Genomic DNA, 10,915 nt, shown 5'->3' on the forward strand with positions numbered 1-10,915 from the left:
CTGAAAAGTTTGAATGGAACCATGTGTGAGTCTGCTGTCCACGGTCACTCAACGTACTGAAAGTATGAAAAGGCCTTGACACTCGCACACTTTTTTGGTCCCTGCACTTTCGAAATGAATTTGACACCGCTGTTCTCAGCTTGGAGTAGTCTTCAATAAGTGTTTCTGTTATGCTGCACACACACCGAAGAGCGGCGAATAGCGGCACACGCAAAAATAGAATTTTTTTGAGGGGTTTACTTTTCATTTCTGTCATTCAGTGTGCTGCAGTAATAAACTACCAATGTAAAGCAAAAACGCTGCTGACATATCTGATATTCTCTGAAGTGATAGGTTGCCAAAGCTATGTCATCTGACTAAACTTTTTTCAATGGAAAATGAATTATTATAAATAATATCCATGATAAGAGATTGTTTGCACCATGGAGAGACACAATGCTCTTGCGGTTGCTCTGGTGTATTTGAAGAGTAAAAGGCGCCGCTCTGTCCGTCTGTGGGTGCATCACAGACTGGGAGTGATCATGATGTCACCTACAAGCCCAACATAAACAGCCTGTTTCATCACTTGTGTGTGAGGTGGGTATTAAACTTGAAGCAGAAAAATGATACACATATTAACACCACATGCAGCTCTAACATCTCAGTTCAAAACTCTCTAGTCACACTGAGCATACTGGAGATCTCTGTCCATACTGCCTCCTGTTTCCTGCATCCCTAAAACTGTAAATTGCGTTGTTGTACGAACAGTCACAAGAAGTTTATCTTCCATTGTTAAATATGTTTCCGGTGGGAATACATTTATTGAAACATATTTAGACACATCAGATGACTCTGTATTGATTGGCTGCAGGTTTTTTCTCTTGCCGATCTTCGCCGCAAAAAATTCAACTATTCACAAGTTCTTTTAAACCACTCTTTGGTGTGTTCGCAGTGTTAAGAGTAAATGGGAAAGTCATGTCAGTGGAGTACAGCAGACCCGACAGGGAAGCCAGAAGAGACGGTCACACTTCCTGGGTTTTGGTCTGTTCGTGGGATTTACTGATAAGAAAACAATTACTAGCTAATAACAGTAGCTAAATATGTTAATATGAGCCATCATTCTTATTGCTGAGGATTTCAGATATGGGGCTGCATATGTGGACTGGCAGATACTTTTTAAAGTTTTTATATATTACTATTTAAGCTTCTTTTTATTTAATTCCTCATTAATTAATGCTTGTGTATTTACTATCAATGTGTATGTGTTATGCTTAAAGCTAGCCTTTTTCCTGAGAATGATATTGTTAGCAGTATCTACTGATTAACTTTATCATAGATCTACATTGTAAAAGTTAAATTATACTCCACATCAAAGCTTATATCATTTTTAAAAAGGCATTGCAGATGAATACCTATTTTGATGCTACGAACAAACACACAAAAAAAAGGTCATTCATTATGATAAACTGAGTCACAATTTAGGAAGAAACAACAAATGATCTTTAACAAGCAACAGCAAGAAAGTTTGGCTTTCATTACTGAAGACCTGCTGAAAATCTAGAGCAATAGCTATCTGGGAAGTGGAGTCCCATGGGAGGCCTGTTGTCAAGGGAGGTATGTTTTCAACAGCAAACAGGAGGGTGTCCCCAGGATTGTCTTCCGTTGTATCTTTTCCGCTTACTTTCAACAGTAATTCGGTGACAGCTGCTATGCGCCGTCAGCAATGATCTGTCACCATAACAACAATATTGTCTACAAAGGATAAACAAGTTGAGAATAAGCACTTGTCTCATTATTAAGTACCTGACAAAGTTCTGCAACCCCAGCCACCCCAATCCAAACAACTTCTGTCCCCATTTCCACAGAAATCTCCAGTGGATTTAAGTCCAGGAGAATATAAAAACTGATGACTCTGATGACTCATCAGTCCCTTAAAGCCTCTGTACATTGCCCGACTTTGAGCGGTCCCAAAGGAGAGTTGGCAATTGTGAAAAAGACGAGGTGAAATCTTGTCAATCCAGAAAGGTGTCCACAGATAGATGATGCAGACCTTTGCAGACCAAAAACAGCCTACATCATCATTCTGAAAGGGTCAGAACCGGATCTTACAGGGACCAAATTTTCACTTTGTGGTACAATTCTACAAACCCCACCACTTTAAGCCATACACCAATGTCAGTTGGTCAACCACTTTGGTCCAGAAATTAAACATTGCAGCAACTGTAAGGTGGATTACCTTGAAATTTCCACAGAGAATGAATCCTAATGACTTTGGTGACTTTCTCAAAAACTGTTCATTAATAGCCATGGCTATAAGGCCTAAGAGGATGAATCATAATGACTTTGACGATAGCCTCACTATTCATCTAGCTCTGCCAGAAGATCAAATGTTCAGTTATCCAGTTAAATATCACCATGAATGTTTGAGCATAATTTGGTACAAAATGATATGCGAACATTCATGGTTCCAAGAGGATGCATCCGAACGATTTCATTGATACCTTAATTTTTCATCTAGGAGTTTGACATTTTTGGGTTGGTGTGAAATGTTACCTCTACGTATAGGATGTATTGTCACAACATTTCATTATATTTATCAACAAATATTTACAAATTTAATATAATTCCCATATTCAGTTGTACCTTATGTTCAGTCTAAATGAGTGAATGTTAGCATGTAAATGGTAAACATTACAGTCACCAAAAATAACATTATGTAACATTACATGAGTACAACTTAGATGCAGAAAGTTAATGACTTTGTTTTCTATTTTATTATCTTGCACAGTATGATATGAAATAAACCTGCAAAATCACCATTTTTGCATTTTTTGCAGGGGCCTTTAATTTAGGATTGTACACCCGTGTCTAAAAAGCGCCACTTTAGAATGGGCACTAATGACAAAGAAAAATCCAACCAACTGTGAGACTTAAGCTCTTATTGGTAAAGTAAATAACACATTATGTTCTCATACATTCACTCCACATATTTTATGCAATATGTTGCTGTTATTTTTCCTTGAAGAATTTCTATTTGACTTGTGATGCCTTGCAAATTGGTCTATCCTGTAAATTAAACTATATGCAGTCTTATCTGTAGTGAAATCCCTCAGAAAACTACAGCAGTCTATCAAACCAGACAGACAGAGGAGGGGGAACAGGAAAAAGATTATTTTAAGAAGAGAGAAAAAGGAGATGAAAACTCCAGACATTAAGAAAAAGAGAGAAAAAGGGCAGGCAACATGACTTACTGTGACTAATATGTAATAATACTAATAACTAATACTGTATTTGTGACATTCTGCTAAGTGCAACATCCACTCCTCCTCTACTCTCTCTCCGCCCTCATTCACCCATCCATCTATTCCATCTCTTCATGACTGACACGTTTCTGTCAAGGCTTTGACAGAGAAGTGTCTGCTGCTTCAAGCAATCTATTCTCTACCCTCCCTGTCATCCATTCCAACCATTCCTCTGTTTTTTTCCCCCTTTTCCAGTCGCACAACATTCCTCCTGCCTCTGTGAAAAAGCTTGGGATTCTGTGTGAGGAACACTTGTATGGGATGGGCGAAAAGGTGAAGCAAAGTCCATCCATTCCATTATCCAGCCATCTCCGAATCCCAGGAGAAAACACTGTTTGCTATTTATGTGTCAGGTCTGGTACTGTATGCATGGACTCCTCCATCTATGCCCGTCTGTGTGTATGAAGAGACCAAGGTGATGAACCACAGCTATAGAGCGAGAGAGTACAAGTGGATATGGTAATTAAGTCCCCAAAAATGTCTGAAACCCAGACTAAAGCATGATGGAATGTCGGGGAAAGGGGGAAGAGTTAGGATTCAGTACATGATGGACAACCCGAGGGACGAGTGGAGGGGGCTTGCATCTTGTTCACTCTTGCTGCAGTGTGTTTTAGTGTTTTAATCGTGGGCCAACAGTGCCCTCATGTGTCTCAAAGAGGTGCCTACTCTGCTGAGGTGGTGTCAAAGTAAAGGGATCTATATGTTCCTGAGTGTATTCAAGACAACAAGGAAATGGGAGGTTTTTAACCAGAAAAGAAGCACTGCTGTAGCCCAAGAGAGATTTGGCACAAGTTCAAATATACACCTTAAACTCAACCAATTCAGGATTTGATGGTGGTATTAAAATACAAATTAAAACATAAATTAAACAACATTTGACAACACAAGACAATGTAGTGAAGACTTACCTCTCCCAAGTTTTTCAGCTCCTCTTTGGGGATTTCAAGGGGTTCCCAGACCGAATGTCTACCCTGAGTTCTCATACCAGTTAGATGTGCCCAAAAACCTCAAAGGAAAGGCCTGTAAGAGGCATCAAATGCCCAAACCAGGGACATCTGGACTACTTTGCTTAGCATGCTGCTATTTCGACACAAGCCCGGATAAGCGGAAGAAAATGGATGGATGAATGGAGGGATGCCATGTAGTTGTAGCCAACAGCACCAAAACAGATGTAAAAGACTGGATGAGCATTAGTTGCTGCTATGGGCAATGTCAAGAAAGGGCAGTATTATACTGACAATTGAGGCAATATCAACTTTGTACTGAGTGGAGCTGCTGAACCCAGCAAATCCCTATAGTAAAGAAAAAGCTTGTACCACTTGGCAAAATCATATTATGAGGCGAAGCTCATACAAAACAGAACATTTAGAAAAATTGTTGCGAGGGCAAGGACTATTGATTAGAACACAGATACTATGCCACTAGGAATTGGTGGCAATATGAAGCTACATTTATGTGCTTAAACATTTCTTGATTATCAATTCCTGTCAGAAATTCACCACAAGTACCATTTTGGTTACAATGGTATTCTCAGAGGTCAGAGAAAGTGAGGCAAAAAAAAGAAGTCTGTATTTACCACTGCATATTGCTGTTGTTGGGTCCACCCTTTTTAATCAGATGTTGCTGCAATGCTATGTTTAGAGCAGTGGTCTCCAACCCTGCTCCTGGAGAGCTACTGCCCTGCATGTTTTAGGTATCTCCTCACTCGTTATCAAGCAGCTGAGGCTCGTCAAAGGGCTTGATAACGAGTTGATTATTAGAATCAGGTGTGTTAGAGTGAGGAGATTCCTAAAACATGCAGGGCAGTAGCTCTCCAGGAGCAGGGTTGGAGACCACTGGTTTAGAGTGTGTTGAGTTTTGTTTTCACTGTCAAGTGCTGCATTCATCTTCTCCTGGTCCTCCAACCTGAAACAGAAGGAAATATATCATGACTTAATAACATTATACGAAACAATAAAAAATATTAAGTGAAATATATTAGGTGCATTTATACTTATAGTGCAGACAGGTAGTAGTACACTTGAACAAAGTTTGTCCATATTTAAAACCATTGAAAGACCAAAACTGTATTGTATGTGGTTCGTATGTAACCTAAACAACACAGACATAATTCCATGGCTCAATAATCCCTCTCAGTGGATACCTTTCAATTGCATGTTTGTGTGTAGATAGATGTAGAACACTTTAGTGATCCCTGGAGGTAAATTGCAATGTTACAACAGCCATTCACGCATAACTTGCATGAAAACAAATTTACATTTTGATGTCTTTTTTTTTTTTTTTTGAAGCAGTCCTTCAAGTCATAATACCATGTATTTACCTCTACTGAGACTCACAGGGCAGTGTCGAAGCACCATCTAGTGGTCATTGAAAGCAATTTCGGCAATCTGCATTGTGATTGAATGTTTTTAACTTTAACTTTATTCAAGAATCTACAGAATTTAGCAATGTCTGACAAGAGGATGTGAGAAAGTACTGCCACCAAACGCTACACTACAAACTCAGCCAACTCAAAATGACTTGAAATGTGCTACTAAATTGCTTCTGTATGCACTCTATTATACCTAAACACTGGCATTCTTGATCTTTGACTTGACAATGAAAGGCCTCTAAACGATCAACGTGACCAAAAAAACCAGAGCAAGTGGACTTTTGAATGTTTTTTACTTCAAATTTATTAATATGTGTGTATGTGTGTGCTTGTTTTTTTATTGTTATTATATGTAGCCATTCACATATAGCAGTAATACAGTGATGAGGTAAATGATAAGTAAGCAAGCAAAGACGATCACAATTCCAGACAAGGGTCACGAGAGTCACAGCAGCATCTAAAAGAAAAATATACTCATTTCCCTCTGATTGTAATATCAATCTATCAGCATGTAAAATGAAATTACACTTGCCTCGTAGTTGGAGGGGGATGGAGATGCAGAGAGATGTCTGGGTTGCGTGGAACCATCTGAGCATCCAGAACTGCACGGAGCAGAGAGAGGGTCAAATAAATTGGATCAAATCATTTGAATTTCATAAACACAAGCAATTTGAACAATTCCACGAACCTGACATCGCTTCCATTATCTCTCCTCTTTTCTGACTTTCTGTATCTTCTGTCTGCTTTCTGTCTGTTCTGTTTCTTCTGAATGAACACCTGGAGAACGTGGAGATTTAAAAGGGGGAAGCTTTACTCAAGTTTCATATGCTTGCCCCTTGACCTTGAACAGGAAGTGATGTAATTAAGGCCCTGAGCCAATCAACAGTCATTTTAGGACAGAGTTTTTTTATCTTTCAAAATATCTACACTACTAAATGATATTTTACTATTAATTTGTAAAAATGGGAAATTGAGTATTGTTACGACTCGTCCCACTTTTGTTTTCTCTTTCGTTGTTGCAACTCTTTCGTAGTCCGACGCCCCCCAGAGTCTGCCCCCTCTCTGTGATATCTGCTAGACTAAGTACTTAACATGTGCGCTGTTTGTGAAACAGTCTTCTGATTAGTACATCATGTAAATAGTGTAAATAATTCCTGTTTGTCAATCCAGATAGCCAAAGGTAGGGAGGAGAAGCCCTTTTTTTGTTTGAAACATTTTCTCCTGTTTATGCGGTGAGGAGTTAGGTTCAAGTTTTTGTCTTTTTTCAAATAAATATATAAAGAAATTATTATGACCTCATGGTCTCAGGGAAACTCTGGTGCAACATGAAAGAAAGAGACTCCTGTCGTCCCAGCTCCCAAGAACCACCACCAACAATAAATCTACAGTCCTTTATAGATGTTATTCAAAATCTTCAAGGCTTCATGGTAAGCTAACAGCAAAATAACAAATGAAAAAGAATGAAAGCCAAGCAACCTGTTATCTACTCAAACAAAAGGAACAAAAACACAGACCACTAATCTAACTCCCACTGTAATAAAAACAGGAGGCAAATAGAATTGCTACCCCTGCCCCTATTTCAAACTGACACATGTTAGCTGGCAGCTTGGTTGGAAGTAGAGAGAGGTGAGTCTGCAGGATATGGAGGAAGCTGTGCCTTCAAACTACAACCTTGGAGGTTTCAACTCAATCAGTGCCCTGAACAACCTACAGACTCACACAGTCACAATTATTCAATTCAGCCAGCTCACCTGCTGCTCATCACACACACACACACCAGGAGGAAGAGAGAGATCCACCACATGCACAGAATTAAAGCAAATACATATACATTACAAAAAAGGCTCAGGTGACCTGTGGGTCATAACCTAAATATACTCAAACAGTTTTAAGTTCTCCACTTCAGACACTTCCATATTTTCATTTGATAATCTCATAAATTCCATCGTCTCCTTGCTGTCAAAGCTGAACCTTCAAATCTTCACACGTCTCCAGTCAGAATGGGTTCATAAGTGTCTTTATTTGTTGCTTGGGGCATCTCCTCTATCTCAGAGTCCCTGTGTGAGCAACTGCGGTTATACTGTTGTCTAAGCAGGACAATGACGACTGCAGCAACACAACCACAGACCACTGCAACAACAACCATGATGATTAAAGTGGAATTGTTAATAGGTTCCTTTTCTTCATCAAGACCATCATCAGATGATTGATTGACTGCAGGAATCGTCTTAAACACCTGAATTTCAGGGACTGAGAGCAGTCCTGCTGCACATCCAACCTGTGTGTTGTTTCCATGGAAACCAGACAGCACAGCTGTAGTGGTGACAGTGACTGTAGCGTTGGTGTTGGTGACACTGACTGTGCTGCTGTTAGAGAAGTAGAGGTCTTGTTGTGGGACATTCAGAGCTACTTTGGGAGCAGGGCGACCTGTGGCCGAGCAGGACACAACTGTCTCTTCAGTAGAGTTTGATTCTCTTCCTGTCAGAGATCCATCAGGAAACATGTTAAACAAACAGAGAGCAGCCTTCATCCTGCTCCGTCACCTTCCTGATAACTATGGAGCAGTTCTTCAGGAAGGTGACGGAGCAGGGGAGGAAAGAAAAGTCCCAATCACTATTCTACGGGACACTGACGCAAAATAATCCCTTATTCGTGGGGGTGTCCTGCCCTTCTTGACCGATTCGTACTGCGGTTCAGATGTGTTGGCGTGGGGCGTAAAGATGAGTGTTGTGGTGTGCCCTTGTATTTTGTCCAGCTGTCCTCGCGATTTGTGTCGGTAAAAGTTAGAATTGCTGTAAGGTCTCAGCTGCCGACCGCCGGTATCGATCTGATTTTGGGACATGATTTGGCCGGTAAAAAGGTTTTCCCCTCCCCTGAAGTAATCGACGACCCGATTCCCGCTGTGTGCGTTTCTCCGCCGGCTTCTTTAAACTCGTCCCAGCTCGTCCCACTTTTGTTTTCCCTTTCGTTGTTGCTGTGTATCTCGGTTCTAGTCCGACGCCCACTGTCTTTTTCTCTGACCACAACCCGCTCGTGTTCTTGACTCGGATGCAGAACAGTAACCAGCGTTTAATGCGCTGGTCGCTCTTAGTACAGGATTTTATTATTGAGATCCGGTACAAGAAAGGCTTAGAGAATGTGATGGCTGACGCACTGTCCAGATCAGGTTGGGTTAAAAATCGAAATTCTGGAGTTTTGGAACTTCAACCATGGTTTGGCTGCACATTCTTGGGGATGGGAAGAGCGGGGACTCTTGATCATGTTGTGCCCAGGTTCCCCTAGGCCGGGGTCATAACATGAAGACAAACTGACGGAAATCTTCAACTATCACATCTTTCTCAAACAGGTTTAGAGGTTAGATGGAAGAGTCAGATTTTGTCTGTATCAGACCCACAGGAGATGGTGTTTCTGCGTTTTTAGTCTGCTCTTCTTTTTTTTTAAGAGCGGGGCAGACAGCAATGAATTGGCCTTGCTCATGACAATAAAAACACTTCAGATGCAGACGGAGCAGACGGGTTACGACAACCATTTTTAGGAGATTTAACCCTCCTCTCAAAGTGAGCTGGATCACGACGAGTCGGTGAGAGCGAATTCATCAGCTAACACGGCAGCAGCGGCGAGGGACGAGACTTTCTGTTCATTTAAATAAATGACAACTCTCTCAGGGGAGACTCAGGCAATTTTTTAATTCCTCCAGTAATATGAGCTCACGCAGCTCGTCGACAGTTTTCAACTTACTGGCTTGGCACCACTTGTCAAAAAGCGCGCTTTTCTCCCTCGCAAATTCTACAAATGTCTGGGTGGCAGTTTTTTCACATTTCCTAAATTTTTGCCTATAGGCTTCAGGCACTAACTCGTAAGCACGGAGGACAGTGGCTTTCACGAGATCATAATTTAGACTGTATTTTATCAACAGAGAGTTACAGACTTCCTGTGCTTTCCCAACCAGTTTACATTGGAGCAGAAGAGGCCACACACTTTCGGGCCACTTTAGTGTAGCAGCTATACGCTCGAAGGCATTGAAGTAGGAATCTACCTCAGACTCTCTAAAACGATGGGACTAGTGCAATGTGCCTACTAACGTCGAAGCTATCATGAGCAGAGGGACTAGATGAGGGTGAGGAAGGGACTGAGGGCCCCGCAACTACAGCGGCCCCCCACTCTAACTCCAGAGCCTTAACCCTTAAGTGCATGGCTTCAACCTCCAACTCCCATTGTCTCACTTCAACCTCCTTAATACGCAGAGATAATGTGAGTTCCTCTGCAGTCGTACCAGCTGGTACTGGGAGGGCCTGGAGTGGGTCAAGAACACCAGCTCCGACTGAAGGAGCACGGTCACCAAACAAACCCCTTTTACTCAGCTCTGCATGCAGGAGGTCCTTAACCTCCTGCTTTTTAGTATTTAGTGGCACATGCACATCAAAGAACTCAGCAATCAGGACAAGGTCCACCTTTCTACAGCGATCCAACTTGGCCTCGGTCGGACTAGTAGCAAAATCCTCCAATTTAAACTCCATATTGCCACCCCCCCAAAGAAAAAAACTGCCAACCAGAAAGTAGAGAGAGAAAAAAAAACAAAAAAAACAAATACTCACCAAATTTACCCAACGCACCAACAGACAAAGAAAGAACGGACGAGCCCCCAAATCATGGTACGACCCCGGCCTAGGGGAACCTGGACACAACATGATCAAGAGTCCCCGCTCTTCCCATCCCCAAGAATGTGCAGCCAAACCATGGTTGAAGTTCCAGAAAATAGCTGTTTATTCTTACTTCGGACAGGAGAAACAAGTGCCCAAAACAATAAACAAAAACTTCTGAACCTGGCCCTGATCTTACCTCGCACAGAAAACAAAAGACAAAAACTTTGAACCTAACTCCTCACCGCATAAACATTAGAAAATGTGTCAAACAAAAAAGGGCTTCTCCTCCCTACTTTTGGCTATCGGGATGACAAACAGGAATTATTTACATGATGTACTAATCAGAAGACTGTTTCACAAACAGCACACATGTTAAGTACTTAGTCTAACAGATATCACAGAACAACCAGCAGCACAGCCTCCATTGTTGGGAATGGGAAGGAGAGAGGGGGCAGAGGTCCAGCAGCAGCCCGTTTAAAAAGCCAGGCCCAGCCTGTAAAACAAACAAAATGGTTGCCATTCCTTGTATTCTCAGTGTAAAATGCAATATTTAAGATAATCTCGGCATTACAATGCATTTTGATGACATTTCTAGTGAGAAATATGCATTTTATTTTCAT

General features: G+C 41.3%; 1 pseudogene; it reads right to left on the minus strand.

Annotated features, from left to right (window-relative positions):
- Positions 1–7,633: 7,633 nt before the first annotated feature.
- LOC133985649 (uncharacterized) lies at positions 7,634–10,169 on the minus strand (annotated as a pseudogene).
- Between the last annotated feature and the right edge of the window lie 746 nt (positions 10,170–10,915).

Source organism: Scomber scombrus, chromosome 9 (genome assembly GCF_963691925.1).
Source record: "Scomber scombrus chromosome 9, fScoSco1.1, whole genome shotgun sequence".
Taxonomy (NCBI): Eukaryota; Metazoa; Chordata; class Actinopteri; order Scombriformes; family Scombridae; genus Scomber; species Scomber scombrus.